A 15,399-nucleotide genomic window follows, 5' to 3' on the forward strand; every position below is an offset into this window, starting at 1 on the left:
CATACCGGACACCTAGTGTCCAATGCTGAACTCCGAACACTGACAAGTCTGTTTTAAGAGTGAGAGACCTCCTAGCCCTTACTACAACCATTTTACAGCATCAAAGTTTGTGTCTGCATTGACTTCTATGGGGTTTGGGTTCAAGTTCTGGTACCCGAACCAAACTTTGGACTAAAGTTTGGTCGAAACCGAACATCCACGGGGTTCGCTCATCTCTAGTGTGGTGTAAATTCTACATATTTTGCGCCTGAGTACCAGTATTGAGGAGAGCCTTACCCATTATGTGCCTGCCACTCTCCTAAACACGCGTTTCACTTTTTTAGCTTCTTCAGAGGGACACAGTATACCAAACACTGCCCCCCGGGCACCAGATGTACCCCACTGTATCAATTCCTTTAAGGCTAAAGTTACAGCTATAGAATAGATTGACCTTGACAATTCAAGTGCTTTCTTGTGGGAAGTATGTGCACCCCCCGATCATTTCAGTGGAGAGCGACCATTCCCAGCCACCTCTATTGAGAATCCATGACAGACACAGGCGCTGTACCCTCGCCTGTCACACTTTAGTAATCCTACTAATTCCTTGTAACAGCCAGGAACGCCTCCACGATTGGATTAGGAACGGTGATCACAGAGTAGACAAATGCCAGAGAACCTTTATTCTGCAGCCGCATTTTTCATCCCATTAGACTCGGCCTATTTTACAGAAGCCGAGATAATTGAGGAGAGATGTAAGGAAGGAACCTCACGATCCTCCAGGACTAGTCAGCTCAGAGCCGTGACGTGTGGACAAGGTTTTTCTACATTGTGGGGAATTTAGGGAGCGCTGCAGCAAGGGGGTTGGTAATGACACGCCACCGTGACACATAATGCATGGACTGTCTCCTCTCATTTGTTCTTTGAAGCTTGTTTTTCTCGTGAGTGATGCTCGACGCATGAGAAAAGCCCAAACAATTAACATCAAATGGGTTTTCTGCGATTTGTAAAATCCTGTGCCCCGCTGATCCCCCGCTGCGGCTCCCCATAGGTGGATTATAATGAGGGCAATCCGGGCTACCGCCCGGGGACTCCGGTCTCTATGGCCGGATTGCCCTCATTATATGTGCAGCCCCGCGGCACATACCGGCAGACAGTGGCAGGGGGGGGCCCCGGACCACTCCCCCAGCAGCGGTGCAGAACCGCTGCTTCTTCGGCCGGGCCAGCACTGCAGCAGTTAACTTCCCTCTGCTGGCCCTGTGCGCGGCCGTGTCTCCTAGCTGTGACGTCACGCAGTGCGCACCCGGCCTGCACTGCTACTTACCACCGGAGAGGAGCAGGAGCCAGGAGGACTGGAGCCGAGCCGGGGGATGGTGAGTGTGTGTGTGTGTGTGTGTGTGTGTGTGAGTCTGTCTGTGTGTATGTGTATGTATGTGTGTGTGTGTGCAGGCAGATATCATTGTGTGATGTCGGTTTATATGTATTTTTGTGTTTCAAATGTGTTTATGCGTGTATGTATATGTCTGTATATGTTTGTGTGTGTGCGTGACTGCGTGCGGCCTCCTGCTGAGTATAGATGGCGCCATGTGGCCTCCTGCTGTCTCTGGGGGGGGGCGCCGTGCTGCCTCATGCTGTGTATAGATGGCTCCGTGCGGCCTTCCGCTGTGTATAGATGGCACCGTGTGGCCTCCTGCTGTCTCTGGGAGGGGGCGCCGTGCGGCCTCCCGCTATGTATAGATGGCTCCATGCGGCCTCCTGCTGTGTATAGGTGGCGCCGTGCGGCCTCCCGCTGTGTATAGATGGCACCGTGCGGCCTCCCGCTGTGTATAGATGGCACCGTGCGGCTTCCCGCTGTGTATAGATGGCTACGTGCGGCTTCCCGCTGTGTATAGATGGCTACGTGCGGCCTCCTGCCGTGTATAGATGGCTCTGTGCTGCCTCACGCTGTGTATAGATGGCTCCGTGCTGCTTCACGCTGTGTATAGATGGCTCCGTGCTGCCTCACGCTGTGTATAGATGGCTCCGTGCGGCCTCCCGCTGTGTATAGATGGCACCGTGTGGCCTCCCGCTGTGTATAGATGGCACCGTGTGGCCTCCCGCTGTGTATAGATGGCACCGTGCGGCTCCCTGCTGTGTATAGATGGCACCGTGTGGCTCCCTGCTGTGTATAGATGGCACCGTGCGGCCTCCTGCTGTGTATAGATGGCACCGTGCGGCATCCTGCTGTGTATAGATGGCACCGTGCGGCCTCCTGCTGTGTATAGATGGCACCGTGCGGCCTCCTGCTGTGTATAGATGGCACTGTGCGGCTCCCTGCTGTGTATAGATGGCACTGTGCGGCTCCCTGCTGTGTATAGATGGCACTGTGCGGCTCCCCGCTGTGTATAGATGGATACGTGCGGCCTCCCGCTGTGTATAGATGGCTACGTGCGGCCTCCCACTGTGTATAGATGGCACTGTGCGGCTCCCTGCTGTGTATAGATAGCTACGTGCGGCCTCCCGCTGTGTATAGATGGCTACGTGTGGCCTCCCGCTGTGTATAGATGGCTACATGCAGCCTCCCGTTGTGTATAAATAGCTACGTGTGGCCTCCCGCTGTGTATAGATGGCTACGTGCGGCCTCCTGCCGTGTATACATGGCTACGTGTGGCCTCCCGCTGTGTATAGATGGCTACGTGCGGCCTCCTGCTGTGTATAGATGGCTACGTGCGGCCTCCCGCTGTGTATAGATGGCGCAGTGCGGCCTCCCGCTGTGTATAAATGGTGCAGTGCGGCCTCCTGCTGTGTATAGATGGTTACGTGTGCTCAATATTGAGTCATAAAATTACCTGCTAGGGACATGCGGATGTGAAGCGTTCTTCACATGCATTTCCGCATGCGGGTTGACAAGCGCTTTCCAAGCGATTTTAGCATCACTTGGAAAGTACTTGACAACTTGGTCACACTATATAAATCCATGCAACCGGCATGGATTTATATAGTGTGACCGTAAAAGAATGGTAAAAAATAAATCTATAATTACCTTCTGATGGCCTGCCGACGTCAGCGGTCGCGTGACCCGTCACATGACTAAATGACGTCACGGCAGGTCCTTTTCAGACCATCGTGAGCTGCCGGCAAGCCAGGACGCATCGGATAAAGACACCGGGGGCCATCAGAAGGTAAGTATAATATTTTATATTTTATTTTATTCTTTTTTTACAGGTTCTATGGTACCCGGGTCCGGAGGACAGTCTCCTCTTCTCCAAACCCGGGTACCATCCGCACATTGAAGCGCATGGATTCTGCATGTACAGATCCAGTGATGCGGATTCCATGTGTTCTAATGCAAGTCAATGGCGGCGAAAGCGCCACGCTTCCGCAAAATAATTGTTATTGCTGCGGATTTTTCCGCAATGATAATCCGCAGCGGAAATTTCCGCAGCATGTGCACAGCACATGCGGATTATCATTGGGGAACATGGCAGACCTTCTACCAAGCGTTTTTTAAGCGTTTCTGCAGCGGAATTGCCGCTGCGGAAAAGCTTAAAAAACGCGTAGTGGGCACACAGCATAAAAAAAATTATTATAATTAATATTGTGCCAAATTAATTTCACGTGAACTATCACATGATCTATCACAGGGGATCATGTGACATGTCATACATACAGGTATATGTGCATGTGTGTGTGTGTGTGGGGGTGGTGTGGGGGGGGGGGGAGGGCCGTGCCTTCTAAACTGCCCGGGGCCCTTGCTACTCTTAATCCACCCCTGTGGCTCCCCCACACCCACCACCATGCGGCCATACAATAATATAGTATTCGGACTATAAGACGCACCCCCTACTTTCCTCCAAAATTTTGGAGGAAAAAAGTGCATCTTATAGTCCGAAAAATACGGTTTTTATTAAGAATAGGAGATTTTTTATTTTTTTTTTAAATGTAGGTACGATTCAATTATTCCCAAGATCTCACCCCATGGATGGATCCTTTGTATTTGCAATTGGTGGAGGAAGGGCATTGCTAACAATAGGAATTCCAGAGAATGGAGGACTTAACTACAACTCCCAGTATGTCCTTAGCAATGGTAAGGAGATACTGGGAGTTGTTACCAGTCATCATGAGACTGTGGACCATAGAGGAACCAATGTACTGATTAGATGCAAGCAGGGGATTAAACGTTTAAAAAGTAACTTACATTTTGGGATATATATTACATGATTTAGGTCCTATAATTTTGAGCAGATTAGTGCGAATCTGAGACCCTGATCACTCAGAAGATCTCTTAGAAGTGAAGAGGTGAGGAGACATGACTATGACTTTCTGCTGCATTTGCTCCGCTCAGTGTACTCTCCTATCTACTGAGCTGCGCTCTTCTAGGAGGTCTTGTAAGCAAAGGAGCAAAGGATTGGGGTCCCCACAAATCTGCTCAGAATTAATGACCCTAAACCACATTAAAAACATCCCAAAAGTTGATTTACTCTTTAAGGTTAATTTACTTACACACACACACACTGTATACGCCGTACGCACCACACACACTGTATACTCCGTACGCACCACACACACACACTGTATACGCCGTACGCACCACACACACACACTGTATACGCCGTACGCACCACACACACTGTATACTCCATACGCAACACACACACACACACTGTATACGCCGTACGCACCACACATACACTGTATACGCCGTACGCACCACACACACTGTATACGGCGTACGCACCACACATACACACTGTATACTCCGTACGCACCACACACACACACTGTATACTCCGTACGCACCACACATACACTGTATACGCCGTACGCACCACAAACACTGTATACGGCGTACGCACCACACATACACTGTATACGCCGTACGCACCACACACACACACTGTATACTCCATACGCAACACACACACACACACTGAATACGGCGTACGCACCACCACACACACACACACTGTATACTCCATACGCACCACATACACTGTATACGCCGTACGCACCACACACACATACACTGTATACTCCATACGCAACACACACACACACTGAATACGGCGTACGCACCACCACACACACACACACACACACTCTGTATGCGCCGTTAGCACCACACACACGGTATACGCCGTACGCAGCCTCTTGCGTGGTAACACCAGCGGAACACTGTCGCAAACACGCCGCCGCCGGGATCAGCCGAATGATTCACTGACTGCCGCCATCTTTGTACAGGAGGAGCGCATGCGCAGTTTTAATGTGACCGCCGGTATCTGCCTGCACAAAGATGGCGGCAGTCTGATTTACTGCGAGGGGAGACAGCTCAAACGAGAGAACACATGAGGGAAGAAGACAGCACAGGGGTGGAGAGAGAGAGCAGACAAGGGGGAGAGCACATGGGGTACACAGGTCAAAGAAGAGATCTCATAAGAGGAGAAGACAGCAGATGGGGGAGAGAGAAAGCACACAGGGGGAGAGAGACAGAGCACAGGGGAGAGACAGCTCAAACGGGACAGCACATGAGGGGAGAACACAGCACAGGAAGGAGAGAGACAGCAGACAAGAGGGAGAGCACATGGGGTACACAGGTCAAAGAAGAGATCACATAAGAGGAGAAGACAGCAGATGGGGGAGAGAGAAAGCACACAGGGGGAGAGAGACAGAGCACAGGGGAGAGACAGCTCAAACGGGACAGCACATGAGGGGAGAACACAGCACAGGAAGGAGAGAGACAGCAGACAAGGGGGAGAGCACATGGGGTAGACAGGTCAAAGAAGAGATCACATGAGAGGAGAAGACAGCACATGGGGGAGAGAGAAAGTGCACAGGGGGAGAGAGACAGAGCACAGGGGGGAGACAGCTCAAACGGGACAGCACATGAGGGGAGAACACAGCACAGGAAGGAGAGAGACAGCAGACAAGGGGAAGAGCACATGGGGTACACGGGTCAAAGAAGAGATCACAGACGGGAGAAGTCAGCACATGGGGGAAAGAGAGAGTGGATAGGTGGGTGGGCACATGGGGGGGGAGAGATTCTCAGCACTGCAAAGCCTGCCCCCATCGTGACATTACTGCCCTCCCGATGCGATAGCATCGGGCCTCCATCTAGTATATACAGTACAGACCAAAAGTTTGGACACACCTTCTCATTTAAAGATTTTTCTGCATTTTCATGACTATGAAAATTGTACATTCGCACTGAAGGCATCAAAACTATGAATTAACACATGTGGAATTATATACTTAACAAAAAAGCGTGAAACAACTGAAAATATGTCTTATATTCTAGGTTCTTCAAAGTAGCCACCTTTTGCTTTGATGACTGCTTTGCACACTCCTGGCATTCTCTTGATGAGCTTCAAGAGGTAGTCACCGGAAATGGTCTTCCAACAATCTTGAAGGAGTTCCCAGGGATGCTTAGCACTTGTTGGCCCTTTTGCCTTCACTCTGCTGTCCAGCTCACCCCAAACCATCTCGATTGGGTTCAGGTCTGGTGACTGTGGAGGCCAGGTCATCTGGCGTAGCACCCCATCACTCTCCCTCTTGGTCAAATAGCCCTTACACAGCCTTGGAGGTGTGTTTGGGGTCATTGTCCTGTTGGAAAATAAATGATGGTCCAACTAAACGCAAACCGGATGGAATAGCATGCCGCTGCAAGATGCTGTGGTAGCCATGCTGGTTCAGTATACCTTCAATTTTGAATAAATCCCCAACAGTGTCACCAGCAAAGCACCTCCACACCATCACACCTCCTCCTCCATGCTTCACGGTGGGAACCAGGCATGTAGAGTCCATCCGTTCACCTTTTCTGCGTCGCAGAAAGACACGGTGGTTGGAACCAAAGATCTCAAATTTGGACTCATCAGACCAAAGCACAGATTTCCACTGGTCTAATGTCCATTCCTTGTGTTCTTTAGCCCAAACAAGTCTCTTCTGCTTGTTGCCTGTCCTTAGCAGTGGTTTTCTAGCAGCTATTTTACCATGAAGGCCTGCTGCACAAAGTTTCCTCTTAACAGTTGTTGAAGAGATGTGTCTGCTGCTAGAACTCTGTGTGGCATTGACCTGGTCTCTAATCTGATCTGCTGTTAACCTGCGATTTCTGAGGCTGGTGACTTAGATAAACTTATCCTCAGAAGCAGAGGTGACTCTTGGTCTTCCTTTCCTGGGGCGGTCCTCATGTGAGCCAGTTTCTTTGTAGCGCTTGATGGTTTTTGCAACTGCACTTGGGGACACTTTCAAAGTTTTCCCAATTTTTCAGACTGACTGACCTTCATTTCTTAATGTAATGATGGCCACTCGTTTTTCTTTACTTAGCTGCTTTTTTCTTGCCATAATACAAATTCTAACAGTCTATTCAGTAGGACTAGGACTATCAGCTGTGTATCCACCAGGCTTCTGCACAACACGACTGATGGTCCCAACTCCATTTATAAGGCAAGAAATCCCACTTATTAAACCTGACAGGACACACCTGTGAAGTGAAAACCATTTCCGGTGACTACCTCTTGAAGCTCATCAAGAGAATGCCAAGAGTGTGCAAAGCAATCATCAAAGCAAAAGGTGGCTACTTTGAAGAACCTAGAATATAAGACATATTTTCAGTTGTTTCACACTTTTTTGTTAAGTATATAATTCCACATGTGTTAATTCATAGTTTTGATGTCTTCAGTGTGAATGTACAATTTTCATAGTCATGAAAATACGGAAAAATCTTTAAATGAGAAGGTGTGTCCAAACTTTTGGTCTGTACTGTATATATATTACATATTCTACAAGCAGGGCTTGTGGATTGTCCATTATTATAATATACAACATATAAAGTGCAGTGCAGGAGGGGAAGGAGAAGGACCTGACTAATCCCCCCAAATATTAATGATAGTGTGTAAAATAATCACAGGCTGCAATTACCCACAATGTTTTTTAGTTTGTTTTTTTAAACAATTAAAATCAACTTTTTCTTGTGGTTGTAAATGTGAAATAACAGTGAGAGCCATGATGACATCACAATGCACATGACATCATAGACATGACAGCTGGAGTAGAATGTATGAAGCTCTGCACCAGAGCCATCTTGTGTCACTAGGATCTGACAGCTGGAAGGGGACGAGTCCAGGTAGGGAGCACATTACTTTTAAGCTTTGGTATACTTATAGCGTATCCCCCGGATTTATCATGGATCGCCAGAAACACTCTGTAATAAGACATTTTCAGGACCACCCCTTACCTAAATGAGGAGTCACTGATGATCTGTTGATATTAACAAGTATGGCAGCTAAACCCCCAGCAATGAGCTGCTATATTGCTGGGGAAGCAGCGTTTTCCATGCCCCCTATAGAAGGAGGATGACAATGTGATGATACATATTTGTTGGGGGTCTTCCAGCTCTTTGCACTGGCTCCCCACTATGGAAGACTACAATGGCGCTCGCCCCCTATGTCACCCCTAGGCTCTAGTAAGGCATGTAGATAGGGGGGGCTCAAGTTGGGACATCTTTATGGGGCTCCATTTTTGGATCGTTTTGCCATTGACGTGGTAGAATTACAGCACTTTGTAACAGAAATTTAGTAGCGTATGCCATCATTCTCTGTTGTCAGCTCTTTTGTTCCTGTTGAATTCGGGGGGACATTGGAGTTGTAGGTTACTGGGGTCAGGAATGGCAGGATGGGGTCCTGGGTGTTATTTTAGTACATAGAGCAGTAGGTAATATAGATAAAATAAAAGGCTCCTTTTAAATGTGCCTCATAGAATTATAAAATGAGGTCGGGGTTTTGTCTTTTTATTGAATTAATTTTTTGCTGATGTTGTAAACTGGATCCATAAAAAGCAGTGAGAGTTTTAATGACAACACCGGGCGCGTGACGTCATCGACATCCCATGACATCACAGATGAAATAGAATGTGCACATTTCTAAACCGGAATCATTTTATGTCTTTAACCCCGGACAGCTTGAAGGAGACTGGTCCAGGTAAGCGTCTCTTCACACAATCTTGGGGTCCTGTTTACACATCATGTAGCTGGGGGTGTCTGTGGTGAAGTTCAGCACTGCACCATTTTGCCCCCCAAAAAATCAGAGCCAACACGTCTGTGTCATGTGCTTATTGCTGTGATTGTCAAGGTGATGCCTTTAGGGATCGCTGACACTGGTGAGTAGCCGGCATATAACTCGGATGAGTATAGCACTCACTCCAATGTTATACTATGGGGCAGTGCCAACTAGTGTTTATTTTCTCATGCCAAGTCGGCATGAGAAAAAAATTGCTGCATGCTGCAATTGGCAGAGTATATCAGACGACGCGCCCATACAAGTCTATGGATACGTGAAAAACATCGGACTGCACTCAGATGTCATCTGAGTGCAGTCCAATATACGCCGGCTGACTCACACAGTTGAGAAGATGGAGAAATTAAATGCTCCATCTTCTCCACACCTGTGATCCGAATCTCGCATGCGAGAGAATTGGATCACAAACACAATATTGTTGATATTTTCCATTGAAGTAAGGCCCCCCTAAGGCGAAGGTCTGGACAGTAAGAAACCCTTCCAGTGTCAATGACCACCTAATGGTTCAAAAATATCTACCCCACTTTTTGCTATAAAGTGTAGATTGAGCATCCCAGAATGCCAAAGGGGATCCAGAAACCAGAATATTTAATACCTTATTTCAATCAAACTTCACCAATCTTTTTTTTTTTTGGTTTGTCCCATAGGGCGGAACGTTAAGTCGTCTGAAGAAACGCAGTGAGAAGACATTCGTCTTGACTAGCGGAGAGGTTACTCCTTTTCTACAGGAGTCTGACAGGTAAGTGGACATTTTAACTCATCCATCAATTCCTCCCCTTGTAGATTTATTGCAGAATTGCCGTTTTAATCACCCAAAAAGCGCATTGACCGGATATTTAACCAACTCACCACTTAGTCCAATCTAGCAATTTTAGGACTTCAATCCTGAAATACTTATTGGGTATAATGGCTCCACCGACTTAATTTCTAATATGTCCATTTTCCAACTTCAACCAAGAGGATATGCTGGTCTTGGAATATTTTCACTAGAACCGGTATAACTATGTCCATCATGCTCCTCCAGTTAGGAGGATAGACTGGGATATTGATGGTTTATCAGCCCCACACTGGCGAATCCAGATCCAACTTCCATTAGGAGGGCAGACTGGTATACGGTGGGGAAAAGAAGTATTTAATACACTGCCGATTTTGCAAGTTTTCCCACCTACAATGAATGGAGAGGTCTGTAATTTTTATCGTAGGTCACTTCACCTGTGAGAGACCGAGTTTAAAAATAAAATCCAGAAAAATCACATTGTATGATTAACATTACATAATTCATTTGCATTTTATTGCATGAAATAAGTATTTGATACAATAGAAAAATAGAACTTAATATTTGGTACAGAAACCTTTGTTTGCAATTACAGAGGTCAGATATTTCCTGTAGTTCTTGACCAAGTTTGCACACAATAAAGCAGGGATTTTGGCCCTCTCCTCCATACGGATCTTCTCCAGATCTTTCAAGTTTCGGGGCTGTTGCTGGGCAATATTGAGTTTCAGCTCCCTCCAAAGCTTTTCTACTGGGATCAGGTCTGGAGACTGGCTAGACCACTACAGGACCTTGAAATGCTTCTTATCGAGCCACGCCTTAGGTTGCCCTGGCTGTGTGTTTCGGATCATTGTCATGCTGGAAGACCCAACCACAACCCATCTTCAACGTGCTTACTGAGGGAAGGAAGATACATGACCCCATCCATCCTCCCTTCAATACATTGCAGTCTTCCTGTCCCCTTTGCAAAAAAAAGCACCTCCGAAGTATGAGGTTTCCCCCGCCATGCTTCATGGTTGGGAGAGTGTTCTTGGGGTTGTACTCATCCTTCTTCTTCCTCCAAACAAGGTGAGTGGAGTGGACACCAAAAAGTTCTATTTTGATCTCATCTGACCACATGACCTTCTCCCATGCCTCCTCTGGATCATCCAGATGGTTATTGGCAACTTCAAACAGGCCTGGATATGTGCTGGGGTGAGCACTGGACCTTGTGTGCCCTGCAGGATTTTAATCCATGATAGCGTAGTGTGTAACTAATGGTAATGTTTGAGACTGTGGTGCCAGCTCTATTTAGGTCATTGACCAGGTCCTCCCATGTAGTTCTGGGCTGATTCCTGACGTTTCTCAGAATCATCCTTACCCCACGAGGCGAGATCTTGCATGGAGCCCCAGACCGAGGAAGACTTAGTCATCTTGTGTTTCTTCCATTTTCTAATAATTGCGCCAACAGTTGTTGCCGTCTCGTGAAGCTGCTTGCTTATTGTCCTGTAGCCCATCCCAGCCTTGTGTCTTTTATACAGGTAATAAGTTCAAACAAGTGCAATTAATACAGGTAATGAGTGCAGAGTAGGAGGGCTTCTTAAAGAAAAGCTAACAAGTATGTGAGAGCCAGAATTCTTGCTGGTTGGTAGGTGATCAAATACTTATTTCATGCAATAAAATGCAATTTAATTATTTAAAAATCATATAATGTGATTTTCTGATTTTTAGATTTTGTCTCTCACAGATGAAGTGACCTACGATAAAAATGACAGACCTCTACGCTCTTTGTAGGTAGGAAAACTTGCAAAATCGGCAGTGTATCAAATACTTATTTTCTCCACTGTAGTGCTGTCCAACATGACACCATCAAGCTCATCTTACCACTCCATACCAGGAGGGTAGATTGGGGCATTAACAGTTTAATCACTTTGTGTCCACAAGGCCATCTCTTCCAACTAGGAGCCTTAACTGGACTTACAGTGGTTTTATTCAGCTTATTGCAGCCATGTCCAGCTTGCACCTCCAACAAGGAGAGTAAACTGAAATGTAGATGTTTATCAGCTTAAATGCTGAGCAGTCCATCCTATGACACCGGACCAGGAGGAGCAGCTGGACTTACACTGGTTTTGCTCAGCTCAGCCATACCCAACTTACAAATCCAACTTAAAGGATAACCTGGAAACTAAATGGTTAACCAACTTAAACGCCAACCAGTCCAATTTATGACTCCAGACCCCGAATATTAATTGAACTTACAATGATTTCATGTGTCTTATGACCAGTGGCGTAACTAGAGTCTGAATATATATATCCCGAATATGTCCCCCATTCTGCCGCTGTTCTTTATTGTATAAAAAAAAAACTAAGCCATTATACTCACCAGGGGTGTACATTCGAGTCATGGGGCTCCAGAGCTTAAGTATAACGCACTTCCCATAGTCCTTCATATAGTATAATGCATCCCATAGTCCTCCATATAGTATAATGCATCCCATTCTCCTCTATATAATATACTGTACAGCCCATAGTCGTCCATAAAGTATAATGCACAGCTCCTAGTCATACATGTAGTATAATGCACCCCATAGTTTTCAATAAAGTATAAAGCACCTCCACAGTCATACATAGTAGTATAATGCACCACATCATAATATATAGCAGTATAATTCACCCCCATAGTCATATATGGTAATATAATGTACCTCCATAGTCATATAAAGTAGTGTAATGCACCCCATAGTCATATATAGTAGTATAATGCACCTCCATAGTCATATATAGCAGTATAATGCACCCCATCGTCATATATAGCAGTATAATGCAAGCCATGGTCCTATATAGCAGTATAATGCACCCCCAGTCATATATAGTAGTATAATGCACCCCATAGACATGTACAGTAGTATAATGCATCCTCATAGTCATATATAGTAGTATAATACACTTCATAGTCATCCATAGAAGTATAATGCACCCCCATCGTCACATAAAGCAGTATAATGCACTCCATAGTCATATAAGGCAGTATAATGTACCCCCATATAGTTTATATAGTAGTATAATGCACCCCATAGTCCTATATAGCAGTATATTGCACCTCCTGGTCATATATAGTTGTATAATGTACCCCCATAGTCATATATAATAGTATACTGCACCCCCATAGTCATATACACTAGTATAAAGCATCCCATAGTCATATACAGTAGTATAAAGCACCCCATAGTCATATATAGTAGTATAAAGCACCCTATAGTCATATATAGTAGTATAAAGCACCCCATAGTCATTTATAGTAGTATAATGTACCCCCATAGTCATATATAGTAGTATAATGCACCCCACTGTCATATCAGTATAATGCACCCCCATAGTCATATATAGTAGTATAATGCACCCACATAGTCATATATAGTAGTATAATACACCTTCATAGTCATATACAGAAGTATAATGCACCCCTATAGTCATCCGTAGTAGTATAATACAACCCCAATAGTCATCCGTAGTAGTATAATACAACCCCCATAGTCATATATAGTAGTGTAATGCACCTCCATAGTCATAAATAGTAGTATAATGCACCACCATAGTCATAAATAGTAGTAAAATGCACCCTATAGTCATATATAGCACTATATTGCACTTCAGTCATATATAGCAGTATAATGTACCCCCATAGTCATATATAGCAGTATAATGTACATCATAGTCATATATAGCAGTATAATGCACCCTTATAGCAATATATAGTAGTATAGTATACCCCATATTCATATATAGTAGTATAATGTACCCCATAGTCATATAGCAGTATAATGCACCCCGTAGTCATATATAGTAGTATAAAGCACCTCATAGTCATATATAGTGTTACGGGTCCGGAGGGTGGAACCTCTGTGCTATGGTGCAAGGAGGGACCCAGAGGGGCGTAACTAAGTATCAACCCGGACCGACCCTGGTCGTACGGCGGCTAACGACTCCGTGACCAGGGAGGGACCGAGCCGAGGGACCAGGTGCTACTCTGGGGATGACCTTGTAAGGGAGCAGGTGACCTTCACGGTACAGATGGCAGGGACTGACCGGAATAGCAGGTAGGCACAGCAGGCAGGCTGGCGAGCAGGAGTCTCTAGGTGGGCTGGCAGGTGGTCACGGCAAGTGACGGCAGGAGTCTCTAGGTGGTCACGGCAAGTGACGGCAGGAGTCTCTAGGTGGGCTGGCAAGTGGTCACGGCAAGTGACGGCAGGAGCCTCCAGGAAGGCACGACAGGTAACAGGCAGGTCACAGGCAAGTGCTCCCAGGTGAGCGGGCTGGCAGGCACGGCAGGTAACAGGCTGGTGGGCAAGACTGGTAGTCAGGCTAGCAGCGGGACCTGAGGGCTGAAGCAGAAGTCAGAAACACTGTGCAACAACTTTTGCTCGGGCACCTCCATTTTGGAGGAGGTGCCTTATATATGGGAGGACCCTCGGCTATTGGCCGAGGACTCCTTAGGACGGCACACGCGGCCCCTTTAAGAGGGAGGGAGCGAGCGCGCCCTAAGCACAGTGCCCGGGGAGCTGCGCGCGCCGGCTGCAGGAAGAGGAGCGCTGGTGAACGCAGAGCGGGGAGCGAGGAGGTGAATGGGACGGCGTCTCTGCCTAGCAGGGGGCAGAGACGCCGATGCTACATATAGTAGTATGGCAACTTATTTAAAATAAATATTTAAATACTCTACCCACCTTCCCTTCACTCCCGCTCCGCAAGTCCTGTTGTGAAGCAGGCAGCTGACTTCGGCCTGTGACGGGAGTGCATGACGTTACTGCCATGCGCCCCGTCATGTGCTGGCCTATGATTGGCCGACAGAATGCATTGTTGCTAAAGGACCCAATAGGTATGTCCACAGCAATACACTTCAACTGGATGTGCGTAGGAGGACACACATCTAATTAAAGGTTCTGCTGGTGTCGGCGGGCCCCTGATCCTCCGGGCCTTTGTGACTTGCTGCGACCGCAGTCGTTACTCCCCTACTAATCACAACCATGACCAACTTCAACTAGAAGGATAACTGGGACATAAATATTTTGCTAAGTAAAATGTCGACCAGTCCATTCTGAGACTCCCGACATCAGACTTAAAATAGCTTCATTCTGTTTAAAGCAACCATTTACACCTCCTACCAACAAGAGGCCAAACTGGGACATGGATAGCATATTGAACAGGTCTGCCTTTATCATCTAAGTATGAGGGATGGACTGGAAATTTGTTGGCCTCACCAGCTACCCTCAGGACTGTACTTTATTAAGGCACCTCCTTGTTGTTCGATAGGATCAGCCGTTATCACCCGGAAGTCATTCTTACCAATATCAGCAGAATTGCTAGTTAATGAAGCATTGAGACAGTAAAGAAAAGAAGCCTACAAACCACAGTCGGCTGACATACCACTGAAAGTAGCCCGGGGCGGGCGGGCGGGCCCCACAGTCCGGACCCGGGGCGGGCGGGCCCCACAGTCAGGACACGGGACGGGCGGGGGGCCCCACAGTCAGGACACGGGGTGGGCAGGGGGCCCCACAGTCCGGATGCGGGGCTAGTCCCGGGGCAGGCAGCCCCACAGTCCAGGCTCGGGGCTAGACCCGGGGCCAGCCG

Source organism: Phyllobates terribilis, unplaced genomic scaffold, assembly GCF_046119375.1.
Source record: "Phyllobates terribilis strain yellow unplaced genomic scaffold, ASM4611937v1 Scaffold_246__1_contigs__length_2949330, whole genome shotgun sequence".
Lineage (NCBI taxonomy): Eukaryota > Metazoa > Chordata > Amphibia > Anura > Dendrobatidae > Phyllobates > Phyllobates terribilis.